Raw genomic sequence first — 18,266 nt, 5'->3', positions numbered from 1 at the left:
TCTCTGTGATTCAGTTTGCTAATTTGTAAATTATAGACAAAATAGTTCCTATCTCGTTAGATTATTGTGACTAAATAGAATAATGTATGTTAAGAAACAAGAGTAATTCCGTCACTCAATATGTTCAATTATATATAATATACATACATATACACTTGCTTCTATATTCTAGTATTTATATAAACATGTAGATATATGCACTATATGTATTTATACATGTATATTCATAATGTACATGAATAATTCAAGTATATCAAAATGAACATTTATTCTCTTCCACTGTTATCCTAAAATTTATCTAATGGGATATTTCCCTGGGTAATATCTCTCTTTCTGAATAGACCCCATCTTTAAAAAATTTGTTGGCCATTCTAAGTCCCAAACAAGCTTCAGTTTAGAGATTAGGGTATACAGTTCCAGACAGAGGTATCGAAACTCTGCATTTGATGTAAGATCAAATCTTCACCTCTGCGCCAGCTGAGGTCTTAACAGCAAGACACGCAAGAAAAGTAAGGAGATGTGCATGGATCTGTACCCTGAATTTATAGAGTGGATTACAGAGTTTACAAGTACCTGCTTCACAGAGTGGTGATAAAGTAGAAGTGATCCAACTAACAAAAATAGTTGTGCATTGAGCCTCTCCTTTGTCACTGGGACCCAGTGTTTTACAGGCATGTGAAGAAGACCTAGCTGATCGTAGGTACTTCATAAAGAGTAATTCCTGCCTCTCTTCTAGATCTTCCTTCTAGTTTTCTCCCTAAGCTTTCTAGAAGATTGTGTAGCAGGAATTCGTCAACAAGAAAACTCTCTACTTACCCAAATGCGTTTGTAATCATAAACAAACTTTGGAATGTCCAAGACTGAAGTAATTCATTTACTTCTCAGTATTCAGAAGTAGTTCCTTTCCTTTTGCTTTTCCCCCTTTCTTTTATAAACAAGTTATAAGAACCTACCTAAAGTATTTCTTCTCTGTTACTCTAAAGATCATATAAAGACCAGAAACAGAAATGTTACTTACAATTGTTCCTCCCTAACAGCTCTGCTTGTGTTCTTGTCTAGGAGTTGTCTATAAATGCTCATCTCCTTACAATACTGTAATTAGTGTATGTATGCCACTCATAATCTTCTCCCTGTTGCTCCACAGTCATCATAATTATCTTTATAATGGCTGGCTGACACCTCATTAGATACAAGATTCTGCCTTCCCTTTCTGTTGGCTACTTTGAGTCTTTCATTTTTATTCTGTTACAAAATATTAACATTTTATTCTTTTATTGGATTAATGTCTTTTAGACACAATTCATAGACATGGTATTACTGGGAATTTCCTTTCTCTGGGAATGGTTTTTCTATGTTGTCAGCAGAAACTGCAAGGTGTCCAACAATACAGTCTACCTTCAGTAGACCGGATAAATCTTCTGTGTTTATTAAGGTCAATATTTTAAACTTGTGCTGTCAAAAGTCACCCTACGTTAAGACAGATGACCCAGAGAAACAACCAAGAGTCATACTGGCACTCACTACTGAAGTAGTGGGAAGTGGGAAGTAGCCACTTCTTCTTTGGGTGACTCCTAGAAATAATGAAGATCCTCTCCCGTAAGCTTACAGGTGACCCTGTATGAAGGAAGCAGGGAGGACAGGAACAGATGGCGGTGGGTGGCATGGTCTTATCTCTATTTCCTTCCTGGTTCAGCCTCCATGGAAAGTTTTTTGAAGGAATTAAAAGTGTGTGTATCCTAGGGAAAATGTCCACAGCATGTTTATGAAAGATCACTCTGGTAAGCTCTTGGCAAGCCTTAAGGATCATAGCTGTCATCTTTGCCTATCCTTCTTAGTCTGGAGAAGATGGATGATGATAAAGTTACTCATCTACAAGAGTTCAGTTTTCTCCATAAACACAGCTGTGTCGTGAGTTAAGCAAACTCAATATGTGAAAATTCGGAATGACTGAAAAATAAACTAAAGATGATTATTTGCACCATAAGAGAATTCCGTGCTTTATAAATGATTCATTATGGAATTATTTTGTATAGTGAGGTCTCTTAATGATCCTGAAATGTAATTCTGTTTATAGGCATGTGATTTTCATACAAGTTTTTAAAGCCTCATTAATTGCATACGGAAAGGTATAACCACACTGACAATTCGACCTTCTCTTTTGTAAAAGATTGCTTGTTTTTCCAAAGGCAGATCAGTTTTGGGTTATATGTGTGTGTGCGTGTGTGTGTGTGTGTGTGTGTGTGTGTGTGTGATTTAGATGTGAACTTGGAATTTAACTTTCCCGTTAAGTTGGCTTTTTAGAAAAATAACTCGTATTATTTCAATGCCAATTAAAATAATTTTGCCTAATTCTAGAAAGTAATAATACAGACATTACATTAGTAAGGATATGGTTTGTAGTCACATCACTTGTGTTTCCAACACAGTGCTGCGTCTAGGAGTACTTTACACCCGGGCGTGGGATGGAGACCAGGCGTGAGGTAAGTGGACTACACTGTCTGAAAGGCTTGAATGATTTCACTGCTTTCGAGTAGACAAGCAGATTCCATTTCTCACAAATCAGCTTCGGAGTATGTGATTACTTGCCAGACTAGTAAGTGAATTTAAACCTGGCAGAAGCCAGGAGATAGAATCAGGTAATGAGCAGCTAAAAGGAATGTAGAAACATTCACAGTCAAACTTCACAGGATGGGAGGGAGCATAGAGAGATATTGTGAAGTGTTGCTGGAAGCAAAAGAATGACCATTTACAGCTTCAAAGGGAAAAATAAACAAAAATGCAATAGCTAAGACACCGTCTTTGGGGTGATCCGTGGTGGACGTTTTGAGGGCAGCTGACCCGCAGCCTGCGCGCCCCGGACCGCCTCCTGTGGAAGCCTGAGCCGGCCGTCTTCCTCCCTTTGTCTCATAACCATGTCCACCAACGAGACTGCTAATTCACCAGCTGCCCGCCTTAACAGATTCAAGAACAAGGGGAAAGACAGTACAAAAATGAGGCGGCGCCGAATAGAAGTTAATGTGGAGCTGAGGAAAGCTAAGAAGGATGACCGGATGCTGAAAAGGAGAAACATAAGCGCGTTTCCTGATGATGCTACCTCTCCACTACAGGAAAACCACAACAACCAGGGCATTGTAAATTGGTCTGTTGATGACACTGTCAAAGGCATAAATAGCAACAATTTGGAAAGCCAGCTCCAGGCTACTCAAGCTGCTAGGAAACTGCTTTCTTACATAATCCGGGCTGGTTTGATTCCAAAATTTGTGTCCTTCTTGGGCAGAACTGATTGTAGTCCCATTCAGTTTGAATCTGCTTGGGCTCTCACTAACATTGCTTCTGGGACGTCAGCACAGACCAAGGCTGTGGTAGATGGAGGTGCTATCCCAGCATTCATTTCTCTGTTGGCATCTTCCCATGCCCACATCAGTGAACAAGCTGTATGGGCTCTAGGAAACATTGCAGGTGATGGTTCAGTTTTTCGAGACTTGGTTATCAAGTATGGTGCAGTTGACCCACTATTGGCTCTCCTTGCAGTTCCTGATACATCATCTTTAGCATGTGGTTACTTACGTAACCTTACTTGGACACTTTCAAACCTTTGTCGCAACAAGAATCCTGCGCCCACATTAGATGCTGTCGAGCAGATTCTTCCTACCTTAGTTCATCTCCTGCATCATGATGATCCAGAAGTATTGGCAGATACCTGCTGGGCCATTTCCTACCTTACAGATGGTCCAAATGAACGGATTGAAATGGTTGTGAAAACAGGAGTTGTGCCCCAGCTTGTGAAGCTTCTAGGAGCTACTGAATTGCCCATTGTGACTCCTGCGCTAAGAGCCATAGGAAATATTGTCACTGGGACAGATGAACAGACTCAGGTTGTAATAGATGCAGGAGCACTTGCTGTTTTTCCCAGTCTCCTAATGAACCCCAAAACTAACATTCAGAAGGAAGCTACGTGGACAAAGTCAAACATCACAGCTGGTGGCCAGGACCAGATACAGCAAGTTGTGAATCATGGATCAGTCCCCTTCCTCATTGGTGTTCTCTCTAAGGCAGACTTTAAGACACAAAAGGAAGCTGCCTGGGATGTGACCAACTATACCAAGTGGTGGGACAGTTGGACAGACTGTATACCTCGTTCATTGTGGCATAATAGAACCATTGATGAACCTCTTAACTGCAAAAGACACCAAAATTATTCTGATTATTCTGGATGTCATTTCAAACATCTTTCAGCCTGCTGAGAAACTAGGTGAAACTGAGAAACTTAGTATAATGATTGAAGAATGTGGAGGTTTGGACAAAATTGAAGCTCTACAAAACCATGAAAATAAGTCTGTGTACAAAGCTTCATTAAACTTGATTGAGAAGTATTTCTCTGTAGAGGAAGAGGAAGATCAGAATGTTGTGCCAGAATCTACCTCTGAAGGCTATACGTTCCAAGTTCAGGATGGCACTCCCGGGACTTTTAACTTTTAGATTGTACAGCTGAGGCAGAAAGTTGTTCGTTGTGTACTCTGTTTGGTAGAAGTCTGTCTCACTGTTTCTCTACTAAGAACTCTTTTTAAATGTGTTTTGTTATCGTAGCACTTTTTACAACGAAACTCTACTTGACCAGTTCCAAACTGTACAACCTGTATGAAGCTCCCCCTCTCAGTGGGTTTCTTATTTCTATGTGGAATCCCCTCTCTTGCAGTGTCCTGTAAATAAAGATTAAATTCCACTCTTTTCTTTAAAAAAAAATGCAATAGCTAAAAACCATGCATTTACTCAAACATTGGGAGAAGAGAGAAATGGGGTGTAGCTTAAGCAAACTAAGCCCTTTGTCTTCTATAGTGGAGGGGTGGCCAAAATGTGTCGTTGAAACTTTTAAAATCAAGAAACAAGCATGATGGAATAGGCATCGCATTTAAACTTGGCTGCGAAGCTACCAGAAGAATTAAAACAGAAGTGGCTAAAAGTGGTTTTACGTGAAGGAGAAATGGAGGAGAAAGTGTGCTGTCACTTCTTAGCATCAGCCCTTTCCTCCTGGACATTTTTTTTTTCTTTTTTTACTGTGTACCTGTTTTACTTTGATTTTAACAAATCTTTTGTGTGTATACACAGAGGCATACAAATACACCGGAATCTTCGATGACTTCCATCATTGTAACTGAAAAATGCCAACTTCTCAGCAAGATCATAGGGCCGCTCATGACCAAAAACTGCTCACTGCTTACCTGTCTGATCTTTAGCCAGTTTCCAACACCCAGTCATGCCGAGCGACTTACAGCTCCTCCAGACTTGTCTTTTTCTCTTGTCCCTCAACATCCCTGTTCTTCGCTTATTATCTTCCCCCTGGCTCTCCCATCAATTTCCTGTCTTTTCTCTTCTCTGTTCTCACAGGGAGCTCACTCCTGCAAAGCATATTCCCAGACTCCCTCCCTGGGCAGTGGGGGAGCCAGTAACGGGAGCCGGGCATGCAGGAGGAAGATAAAAATCAGGGGATTACCCCTCCCTCACCCCCTCATTTCTGCTACAGGCAGCTTCCTGACAGTCTGTGTGTCCTGGATGGTCCCAGTTCCCAGTCGGCAGACTGGGCCACAGTTCTCTCGCCACCTGGCAGCCTCAACTGCTCTGTTCTTGCAGGCACGTCTGCTTCTCTTTATCTCTCTCCAGCCCTGGGAGTCAGAGCGGTTCCCTGGAGGTGCTAATCTCTGAATTGCTTCACCTTTTGCCATTTGTTCTATCAACTCTTCCAGGACCTTTGAAGCTACTTCTGTCTATTGAATTTTCCCCTTCAGCTACATTGGAGTAAGTTGCGTTTCTCGGGCTTGAGCCTGACTGACGAGCTGGTTGATGCTTCTTTGTCCACTGAGGCAGAGGTCAGGGATCACCACCTTCAGGAAGCTCTCACAGTCTGCGTTAGCAGCTCTTCCTTTGCCTCTATGATCATCACTCTCACTTCCATGTGGTATTGTGGCTGTTTCATCAGACGGTGGGTTTCTCAAGGGCTCAGACCCTGTCATATACATGCCTTCCCTTGTATTGAATACTGACTAGACTCAGCGAGTACCCAGTAAATATTTGTTGAAAGACGATACTAGAAACGTGGAAAATTTTCTTTTTAGATGGACAGTAGTGCTGACATCCCAAACACACACATCTAACAGTCTGTGGATGGAGTCCTAAGGTATTTCTTAGAGATGTCCTCTGTAATATTCTCTAAAGTGCATCTCCTGCCCATGACAGGTGCCTTTCCAATGTTTTCCAGCATGACACCTAGTAAAAAATATGCTTTATATAGAGACTCAGTATTTAATAAAGAGTAAGTATTTTTAATTATGCCTTTGTTTTCATGATGCATACACGAGATGGGTACTTACTATTCTATTCTTTTCAACTCATTCTATTTCATTAAAAAAAATTCTGGTTGCATCCCACTAAATTAATTTCATGAAAATCTAAGAGTCACAAAGTTTCCATTGAAATGCCTACTTTAGGTGATAGAGACTGCTTTTACTTAAATAGGAGGTCTTCAAGGATGGGTAGGATTATTTCTGCTGTCCTCTTTTAAAATCATTCCCTCAAATATATTACAGATGCCTGAAATCCCACTGAGGAATCTGAGTAGCCTTATGTTAAAGATTCAACATCTCCTTCTCCTTTTAATAATAATAATGATAAAAACAACAACAATAATAATTACAATGCTCCCTGGGAGGTGTAACACTAAATTATTATCAAACACACTTGAATATATATAAATGAGTTTCAGATGTTCCTGTCAGGGTACGATTTAATGAATAGAGAAGGTAAAAACACTGAACACCTGAAGGGAAAGGAAAAAGGTCTCCTAATTTGGATATACATACACACAAAAAAGAAGAGGTTTAGGGGCACCTGGGTGGCTCTGTCGGTTAAGCGTCTACCTTCGGCTCAGGTCATGATCCCAGGGTCCTGGGATTGAGTCCCACATCAGGCTCCTTGCTCAGCGAAGAGCCTGCTTCTCCCTCTGCCTGCCAGTCCCCCTGCTTGTGCTCTCTCTCTCTCTGACAAATAAATAAAATCTGTAAAAATAAATAAATAAAATCTTGAATAGGTTTAGACCACTTAATAATATTACCTTGAGCATTTGATTGAACAGTTTATACATAAAAAGCTGACATCCTGATCAATAGGAACTCATTAACTTCTACGGAGTTGCATACTTGTGAGGCTGATTTTTGATTCATTGACTTCTATCTTATACAAAGCTTGAAAGTGTTCATAATCTTGGCTTGGATGCTGCCTGAAACAGGCTGCAAAAAATCAAAATAATATGGTCTCACTGATGAAATATTTTGGATCAGGCTTACTATTAGAATAGCCTCAGTAGGTTTACAAGGCACTACTCCATCTCTCTTAGCATACAGATAATCATTTCTCTTATTAGACATTCATGCACAGACGCAAAATAATTTTTTCCAAGGTAAGTAACAAAAGACCATCACTGAGCCATCTGTGAAAAATTTCACATCTGAAATGTATAACCGAGGTCAGGAACAAAAACACATAATAGATGGCTCAGGGTCAAAGTCTACATCCTGAACAAAGAGGTCGATGTGATCCAAAGCAAAAGAAACGTTGCATTCTTTACTTTTGCTTCAGCTTCTAGAGACCATCAGCTCAGGGTGTGATGGGGGTGGAGTGGGGAGACGAGCATTTTTACATAGGATCCTTTCTATGAATTTGCCAGAGTTTTTAGAAGTGGATGTGTCTTTACCAAGCTAGTATTTGGTATTGTTAAAAGATTTTTGTATGTGGAGAAAAAAATAAATTTTATTGAGCCCGAGCCACCCCCCCCTCAACTCTTGTCACCAAAAAATGCTGACAAAGCTAGAGTTTTTTCTAGCCTGCAGGTGTACATTCCTTTTATTAGCTGGGGGGAGTCTATGAAAAGGGAACTGAGTACAGAGAAAGGAATGGTAACAAGAATGGCAGAGAAAGCAACGACGATAAACAGATGGAGACAGGGAGCACACAGGAACATATATTTATAGCACTGAGATTTCTTTCTTTCTGGAGTTTCCAACTTACCAGAAATATAGAGCATTGTGTTTCAGACTGGCTCCTATTCCAAACCTGGGTTTCTCAATGACAATTAGTTCGTCCTTAAAGGGACGCTGTTATGGGATTGAATTGTGTCCCCTAAAAATTCATACGTTGAAGTCCTAACCCCCAGTACCTCAGAAGGTGACCTTATTTGGAAAGAGGATTATTGCCAGTGTAATCGGTTAAGTTGAGGTCATGCTGGAGTCGGGTGGGCCCCGACTCCAGTATGACTTATGTCTTAGGAGAACGGGAAATCTGGACAGAGAAGCAGGTACAGAGAGAGGGAAAATACCGTGAAGAGACGCAGGAAAAGATGGCCATCCACACGTCAGGGAGACATCCTGGAACAGAAACTTCTCTCACAGCTTGGTTTGGGACTTGTAGCCTCCAGAACTGAGGCTATACATTTCTGCTGTTTCAGCCACCCAGGTTTTTATACTTTGTTATGGCAGCCCTTGCAAACCGGTAGAGCTACAAAGGCAGATTTCAGTCCACTTGCTAAAAGTGAGATGGTCTGTGAAACATTAAGTGCTGCTCTAAGAGAGGGACGGAATGATGGGTTGCTTGGTCCCTGCCCTCCAAGAGCTCATGATCACAGCTTGAGCGTTCCAAGCAAGTAGAGCATTTCTTTAACTCTCCTAACCGAGGAGAAAGTAGAGGACAAATATCACTCTCCCACTTGTAAAGACAAAGAACCAAAGAGGAGAGATAAAGTGACTTCTTACACTGCACATCACAAGAGTGAATTGAACTTTTCTCACTTAATTTGCCCAGGAACAAATGGTTTCATTTGTAAACTAGGGGTAAGGAGGGTGTGTAGAGAGCCTCTTCTTTAACTAGGGGGGTTGGGTATGACATTGAGTGTGAAATGTTGAAGTCCAAACGTTTGTTTGTCTCACTCTGCTGTTTCCCTTCTTCACCCTTACTTATCCAGATTTCCTTTTCTTCCCTCGACGGGTAGTATGTTTTGGGGACACTATATATGGTAGGCTCAACAACAAATAATAGTAATACTCCTCAGGATAATGGAGAGAGAGGGGATAAGAACAAAATTGAATTGTACAAACATGAAGACTCAGTTCGGATGATGGTGAAATGTATTTGAAGTACGTACAATCTGTTGTATTGTCTCTTTGGTAGAAATACTTGTTTTAGGCCAGTCAGTTATTGGGTTATTTGCCATTTTTACTCTCACATCTGACAAATACTTGATGGTGTTTGAAAGGACATTGCCTGTGCAGGGCTGTCTATAACTATAAGGCTGTCTGGTATTTTTGCCATGTTTTACAATATGATTCCCATGAGGTCACCCACAAGACTCATAATTAAGAGACGTTTTTGCTGCATACAAATTGGCTGCGCAGGATCTTGAATCAAAAATTTAGGTTATACTATCAGTCCCCACAAAATCCTACTCTGCCTTATTATCAGCGTCTCCTAAAGTCCATTATGTTGTGTTAGATTCTAGCATGAGAAAAGCAATTTAATTGTGTCTTTCATGTATCCTTTTTCCTTTTGTACACTATATCAAATACTTATTTATCCATTAGAGGGCAGTGTTTCACAAATTTTAATTCTGTTGTCACTTGGGAAATTTGAATGGTCAATTCCCTGACAAAATAGTGAAGAGCCCTAGAAAATTCTATTTCAATAACTGTTTAATTGGAATTTTGAAGATACATGTGTGAAGTCTTCATATAGAATGTAAATTCCAAGAGTGTATCGGACATGTTTATTCATTTATGTGGCACCAGGACATAAGCAATGACAAATGGATAAAATATTTGCAGCATCAAACTGACGCTGATAAGGCTGTGTAATAAAATGTTAAAGCTTCAGATTATTTATTGGGCTTCAGAAACTCAATCTGGTCCTCTCATTTTTTCATTGGCCCACACAAATAGTCCATTTCCTTGTACTTTCTGTATATTCCCGTGTACAGAAAGCAACCAATGAGTCTTTGTACTACTATGAAACCGAAGAAAACTAATGCACTAAGGAAGTTCTAGAAACACATTGGATGGTTCAGTGATTACCTCTGGGCAGGGAACAGGTTTGACGAAAGATGTGGGAAGACTTTCACTACTAGCTTTTTATTTTTGAATAGTTTGAATTTAATATAAGAAAAATGATATTATACATTGTATATTTTTAAATAAAAGGATGGACTGGAACATCTACCATTTTAAAAATGTTATTATTTCAGTTGAGGTTTATAACTCTCTTTTCATTACAATTGTTATATTTTAGAGAGAAATATTCTGTACATAATCATTGATAATGGATGAGAGGCACAATACATAGAATAAAGTAAATAATGACATTTGGGATTTTTATACTACTGGGGTAGATAGTTTGAATGATCTTATAATTTGAAGACAGTGAGTATGGAATGAGAAGAGATTTTCACCATCCCTTTCTTCTACACAAAAATGTTTTCTAACCTAGAATAAATAATTGAAATATAAAATTATTTAGAATTAAGGAAAAAAGAATTCATTAGATAAAAACAAAAATAATAATTTAGATGCACAAACTTGACTTGTTTTCACTCTTGGTACCAGCTCATGTGCAGATAGTTACTGAACAGTCATTCTAGATTGCCTGTCAAAAAGGAATGTCACCACGAACAATGATTCATTCTTGCAAACTCCAGAATTCCAAGATATGAAGACAATACACATATCCTGTCTACTCCATCGTTATACCCCTAACCCCTTCCCAAGTCCTTCTACTTCTTTATTCACGCTCTTGACTTTAGTTTTTGATGAGACTTGAGGAGGTGAACTGACAGGGCTACCAAGCCATCTGAAATTTTCTGCTTCCCAGATTCTCTTCATGTGCTTTAAAGTTGGGGGACAATTGTTAATGACTGCAAGTAAAGTGGGTACTACATAGCTTATCCCTTTGGAGCAGTTTCCTTTTCTAACTGAATTATTTGGTCCTCCAGAATCCCACGTCTGTAACAGGGCTGAAAGAGCAAGTTTCCAAAATTTAAACTATCCCTGGTCAAAGACCTCAGCTCTTTGGGGCATCTACAAATGGTAACCTCCATTATTTAAAAGAAATGAATAAGTGGAATAGAATTCTTTTCATATTTGCATAGTCATCCAAGAATGTTAACTTCATTCTCCTTTTAGGTCTCAAAACTATGAGTAATGTGCACTGTGGTGGGACAGAAAGGATGAGTGAAAATAGCCAAAAGGGAAATCCGTGGCCTGGGAAATTCTGTGAGTTTGATGGCTTCATAGCAGTATGAGATAACAAGTCTAGACTATATAAATTGAAATGCCATTATATATGCTTTAGAATAATGGGAAGATCTGGAAAATGCATTTACCTCATTCATTTCAGGCCCATGCAAATACCAGAAAACTGCTCTGCAGGATAAATGCAGATTCTAACACTTGTGCGTTATTACCATCACTCCTGGATATGTGGATCCTCAAAATTAATTAATTTCCCCCTTTGGCTAGATCTTCCGCAACCCACAAACAATGCTCCTCGTGCTCTTCTTAACTGGAATGTCAAGAGTGAAAATGAACTGAGTGAAGACTATCTCTGCTATCCATTCCACTCACCTGAGTTTGATGTCAAACCTGTGCCAGAGCTGGGTGAGTGTCTCAAGGAAAAGAAAGGGCCTTCCCTCTGCCAGGCCACAAGGTGGGGCATGAAGAATGCAGTGACATATCACAACTCGGGAAATGTACAAAATCCCAAGAAATGAGCAAGAAGAGGAAACTGAGGCCATTTCTGGTGGACAGGTCATTGGGCTTCCTCCAATATTGCTGTTCCCATAGATCTTTTTCAAACCATGACCACTTTGAAGATCTTCTGGTCTTACCTGCTCTCACTCAAAGAAAACAGCCCTGCCTGTTGCTTCTCTGGGAACAGAGGCTGGTTTGCTGGCGTGAGCTCTCTCAAGCTCCCTCTCTTCCAGCTACACTTACCCTCATGCTCACTAAGCCTTACCTCTTTTCTCAAAAGGAGAACTGCCTCCAACCACTTTTTTACCCTTAAGACTATGATCTGCTTCCCATCCCATTTCACTCAATTATCCTTTCAGAACTTGCCCCATCAACCAGTCTCTTACTTCCCCTTAACATAAAGTCATACTCAAACTTTTCACTTCAACCCCCTCCCCCCCAAAAAAAACCTCTGTTTGGTACCCTACCTCTCTAAAGTGTCACCAAAACATCAACATCTTACTTTTCCTACTGCTTGAGTAAGTAGGCCTACACTCCCATGCTCTTAGCTTGACTTTGAATTGATGCCTCCACCAGCTGTGATCTTGATTTTTGGTGTACTTACTCCCACAAAGCTTCTAATGTGTAGGTCTAGTGACCTCTACTCAGTCCCCAGCATACTTAAAGTTTCTGGAGTATCTGACACTGACCATGCCTAGAATTCGAAGAAAACTTCTGTGACATCCTATCTCTTGCCCTCCCTCCTTCTTCTCTAACTCTTCACTTGATGGCTCCTCTTTTTCTTCCAGTATAGCAAATCACTGGTTCTCAAACTTAGTTCATCAGAAACACGTGGAACATACATTTGTCTGTTCTACCCGGAAGTCTATGTGAGTAAGTCTCAGATATGTCCTGAGAATATGCATTTCTAACAAATGCTGACTCTGATGCTACTAGTCTGAGGCCCACAGATCCATTTTTATCTGCTTCCTTCCTATTTTATACTCTTGCATTAAGAAAATTAACCTATTCCTAAGCATCATCTGTAATCTGCATTCAGACGACCCCCCCCATCTTCAGATCAAAGGTCCAATCATTCCCCTCTTGAACTCCTCATCCAGGTTTACTGATACCTACTAAACCTATCACCTTTGCTTGTATATTTTATAGGCTCCTCCAAATTAACATGTCCAGTATGGTACATATTATGTTCTCTGCTCCAAATGGACTTCTCATTTGTGCTCTCTTGCTGACTTATAAGCATCAGCCTTCCTGCACAGCAAGGGGCTTGGAGCCAGCTTTGACTTCCTTTGTTCTTAGGACTTGTTGCCCCACATACAATGGTTCTCAAAATCCTCTAAATTCGACCTCCATGATATTCTTCTGCTCTTGTTTTCTCCAATTTTTCTTGTCTGCTATATCACAAATACATCCTACTGGAATCCCTTGTTTCTCTGTCCCATCATCAGTCCTAAAATTCATGTTTCTAAAATTCACATCTACTCATGTCCCTTCACCCTTCTTTAAGAACCAAACTGATAATGACTCTGTGTTATCTACAGTGTAGAGTTATGATGTCTTAACATGATACTCATAATCTACCCCACCTAATTTCATCTTGTGATTCTTCCCTTTGCTTCTAGATTTACAGTTATACCTGAGAACCTACCACATCCAGAATCAACCACATAGGTCCCTCATGTGTATACTCAAGCTGGATCAATCCCTTTGACTTGTTGCCCACATTAACCAATACTCACCTGTAACTCCTGGCAAAACTAATAGCCCTCTCTTGGGCTCTCATGCCATTTTGTTCATATAGCTTATGTAAACTTTCCGCTTGGTATTGTGGGCCTTTGTATATATGTCAGGCTACCTTGCTAGGTTGGAAACTGCTTGATGGCCTGAGTCATGTTCATATCCCTGGTACCTAACACAGTTCTTAGCAGATGGAAGGCCTTTGATACACATTTAATTTGAACTGAAGCCCTACAGTCAGACAAACATCGTGAAGTATAGACAGACACCCATGAGGCCTGGATTCCTAGCTACTCTGGCTGGAATTGTAGACTCCCTTTTCTCCTTCCCCAGTACGACCAGTGTTGGAGTAAATGCTCAAGTGTCATTAACATGACTTAATTTGAATTGCCTCATGATGAACCCAAAGAACAAGTTCCAAATTAGGTTTATACAACATATTTCCTGAAGCTCTAACTCCCCAACTTTCATTTGTCTGCTGAGATTGAACACCTGCCTTTAATCTTATGGTAGAGCCATGATATGCCTCTTATATAGTTCATAATCCTACCATAGAGATTGCCCTAACTCTCCATTTACATGTCAAGTGACTTATCTGGGCCCCAGTCTCCTCATTTCTAAAACTGATATAGCAACAGTCCTTAGCTCATAGTCTCCAATCAGGGCTTTCAAAACAGCTCCTCCTCAACAAGATTTCCTGAATCATCCTCTCCCTCCCCACTTTATTTAAATAAGTTAGCTTAAAAATTAAATTAGTAAGTACATACTAGGTGCTCAATAAATAGTCACTATTTTTAATGTTAGTTGTATTCTGAATCTCTTCCATGGACCCCCAGGGCAGAACTCCAAAGATTAAATTTTCCAAGGTGTTTGCATTAAGATGTCTATATTTTATATATAATCACTATATATATAAATTTTATATAATGCAAAATTATTTTTTAATAATTAGGCCCGGATTGCTGAAAAGGTCTTTGAACTCTTTAGACACTAGAAATGTGCTTTACTTGACTCATAGAAACTGATGTGTTATCATAGCGAAACATATCCTCTTTGTTGGTACACGTCAATTTACTGCAGGACAGGCAATGTGCCTGTATCATTTTGTAGTTCTTAATAATGGCTATAAGAATAGCAAATGTTAATACGCTGAAAATTGCATTGAATCTACTTCTTCCTCCTTATTAATAAAAACTGTGTTTTTCCTTAACCCGCAAACGTATTAAGTGGTCCTGTGGGAAAGAAACAAAATGAAAGTTATCTGACATCAAAATCTGAGATCGCCAAAACTCTTTTATCCACCCCACACACAGCTCTTAGCCAAAATATTTTCCTATTGAAAATTTTATTCTGCATTTAGAAAACATTCATTCATTCTTATAGCATTCCTGGGTTTTAGGAGAGATAATTCCCAAATTCTATCCTCACTTCACCCCCTGAAATTCGAGACCTCCAAAGGGAACCTAAGACATCAAGAGGTTAAATGGCTTTCTCAGGACCACACACCACGTCAGGGTCGGAGCTGAGGTTAGAGACTGCAAGTTTCTCCATTTCTTTCTTAAGTAAGTGTTTCACGAGGCTGACTTTCTCCTCTATTTATTTAGGTGTAGTAACTGTGCTGGTCACCAGTGAGTGGGGTTTCACAGTGTGGCAATCAGATATATAAAAGATGACCTTTTAGGAAAGCATTTTGTGCCCTTTGTTTAAAGTAACACAGATACTCTGAAAATAAATCTTTCTCTCCATTTGTCTGGATCTGAAAGTCCGTGTGTGTCAACATAGCAGGTAACCAGCTTTGGGACATATGTGTGTCTTGTTCCTTCCTTTGAGAAAATCCCTTTCCCGCAGGCATCTTGTTTTACATTTTTGTAAGAAATCTACGGTGTCTTTCTTTCCAAATTACATTTTGAAAAATAAGAGGAAAATGCTTATTTACTGTTATGGGATACAACATTTATGATATAATCAACTATCTGACAGCTTCCATCAGACAGGGACACAATGTACGGTTGAGTAGGTCAGGTAGTGACTGACTAGGGCAAGTCATTCTCATAGTCTACACGAATGGTGTCCTCTGCGGTTACACAATGCACAACACGTGTGGCCACACACCGCTGTCTCCTTGATAAAGCTGCAGCTTGTATTCACATGCAGAATAATTTCCAGCTATGTCCTTTTGCTTAGCCCATGAACAAGGAAAGTATTGACTGATACCACCAACAAAATGTTCAAGAAAGTGTCATAACATAGTGAAGCACTTGAAATTTGCTCTTAATTTTTTTTGCTTAATCTTTTATCATTTTTTTAAAGATGTACTTATTTATTTGAAAGAGAGAGCATACGTGGGGGTAGGGCAGAGGAAGAGAATATTGAGCAGACTCCCCACTGAGCACGGAGCCCCATGCAGGGCTCAAGGCACAGCTCCATCTCAGGACCCTGAGATCATGACCTGAGCCAAAACCAAGAGTTAGCCGCTTAACTGGATGAGCCACCCAGGTGCCCCTATTTATCATTTTAAAAAATTCATTTTCTCCCTTTGGTTTTCTACTGTCATCATATCTGCACTTTGCCACTGGAGTTTTATGTTATTTTATTTTTTCTTTTACATTTCTCCTCTAAAAAAAGGTTAATGTGCATGGATCATATTGCAGTTCTTAATAATAATGAATATAAGAGTAGCAAATGTTCACTGTGTTGAATCTATTTTTTTCTCCTTATTAATAAAACTGGTGTTTCTCCTTAACCCACAAACATATTAAATTGTCACTTGGGTAATGTAAGTTTTACTTCAATTTAGCTATTATAGGTCTCTTCCAATAACTCCTTTCCACCTTCCCTAATTACTCTTTTAAAATCTTTTTTTTTTTAAGATTTTATTTATTTGTCAGAGAGAGAGTGCACAAGCAGGGTGAATGAGAGGCAGAGGAAGAAGCAGGCTCCCCGCTGAGCAAGGAGCCTGATGCGGGACTCGATCCCAGACCCCGGGATCATGACCCAAGCTGAAGGCAGAGGCTTAACCGACTGAGCCACCCAGGCGTCCCTTCCCTGATTCCTCTTAATTTGCTTTATTACCAGTTTGTTTTGGGAGCTGGATAAAATGTATGAAATATCAAGCCAGGACAACCTGGTTCCAATTCTAGTGGTTCTGAAATAGGGGTTCTAGGACTCTGAGTCCAGACGTTCAGCTGCCTCATCTGAAAAACGAAAGGAATGAACCAATCGCCAATACCGCTCACAATTCCAGAAACTTGTGTATCAATGAACTCCTCTTTTTTTTTTTTTTTAATACAGCATTGGGTACATGGCAAATTGTGGTTTAAGGACACACTATCATATATATTCTGGCTTGCAGGCTCCACGTTCACCAATAATCTCAGTGATAGCTGAAAAAAACACTTACAATCAGCCTTATGAAATCCTGAGAATCCACCACTAGCCAGAGAAGTGGAGTGGTAAGCTGAAAATAAAGCTGAGGCCAGTCAGTGGCAATTCCTATCTGCTTCTTCTTCTTAATATTCCAGGATTATTCCCATCCTAATTAGCGACAACATATTACTTAAGCTCATCTGTAAAGTGAAGATGACATAGAACTCTCAGGGTTTTTGTAAGACTGAGAGAGATAATGTAGATGACAGAGGAGGCGGCGTTCATTAAGTATTAGTATCTCTTAAGTCTTTTTGCCAACTCAGAGTAAAAAGAACTATTTAACAGACAGATCAAACAAAAGGAACTATGTAACAGACTGATCAAAGTTTTATTTGGGGGGACTAAAGTTAAAAAAATACTAGCTTTTGTGGAGATGTGACTTATCTCTCCAGAGTCATAAAGAATAGTATGAATTAATTGATTCACTAGTAGACAGTCAATCCAAAGACCATAGAGACCCTGGGGACACACTTTGGTCTGAACGACACGTGAACTCACTATCATGTGGCATAGTGTGGAGTGCTACCCTACCTCATGTCTGCCCAGCACAGCACTGACAAGGTGTCTAAGACTTCCTTAGCAGGACTTAAAAATTGGCATGGGGATGGTAAGCATTAATGTGCCTGACAAGGATTACATCTATTTTTTAAAATGGTTTGAGATATGACTGTAAGGGCAATTGAAGTTCTTCATCAAAATAAATGCTAGTAGTTTAAGACATAAAATACAATTTGTTTTCACTTATTTCACAAATGCAAAGAATAGCCTGACAAAAGAAACCTCACAGATTACAAATGAGCATTTGGTGAAGGAATGCACTTGCTACTTTGTAGATTTCTTTGGAAATAAATAACGCATGGGTTAAATCTAAATCTGTTGAACAAATGAAACTGTAAAGGGTTTTCAGTTGTCTGATTGACCTTAAGTAATTTAATGGCTCAGATATCCTGAAATAGCAAAGATAAAACATAAGACAAGCATCCTTTTTTAAAAACTCAGTATCACAGTTTGAGAGAACATGCTTCAGGAACTTTCCACTCTTTAACCTACTATGTGTACAGCACTGCCTAGTAAAAAATATGCCTACACCACTTGCCAACCTTTCGGTTGCAATTAACGCTCAAGTCAAGTCAACTTGTCTTTAAAATAGGGCAATTCTCTGGTCTATTTTACTGAAAAGTCTATAGGCTTTGGATCTGATCTCTTGGCTCAATGGCATCACCCCCAAAACCTTGTCTCTCTCTCCCGATTTATCAGCTCTGATTTCTTGGTGGTGGCTCCATTCTCAGCCTGGGTCTCCCTTGGGTGGAAGCCTCCCTTCCA

At 39.7% G+C, this 18,266-nt stretch overlaps 1 pseudogene; it reads left to right on the top strand.

Annotated features, from left to right (window-relative positions):
* The first annotated feature begins 2,912 nt into the window (after positions 1–2,912).
* LOC114209581 (importin subunit alpha-1 pseudogene) lies at positions 2,913–4,479 on the top strand (annotated as a pseudogene).
* Positions 4,480–18,266: the final 13,787 nt, after the last annotated feature.

This window comes from Eumetopias jubatus, unplaced genomic scaffold (genome assembly GCF_037043125.1).
Source record: "Eumetopias jubatus isolate StellerSeaLion01/CBP00866 unplaced genomic scaffold, mEumJub1_p1.0 scaffold_5, whole genome shotgun sequence".
In the NCBI taxonomy this organism is placed as follows: Eukaryota; Metazoa; Chordata; class Mammalia; order Carnivora; family Otariidae; genus Eumetopias; species Eumetopias jubatus.
The sequence above is the reverse complement of the archived record's forward strand: the minus strand, read 5'-3'. Positions and strand labels throughout refer to the sequence as shown.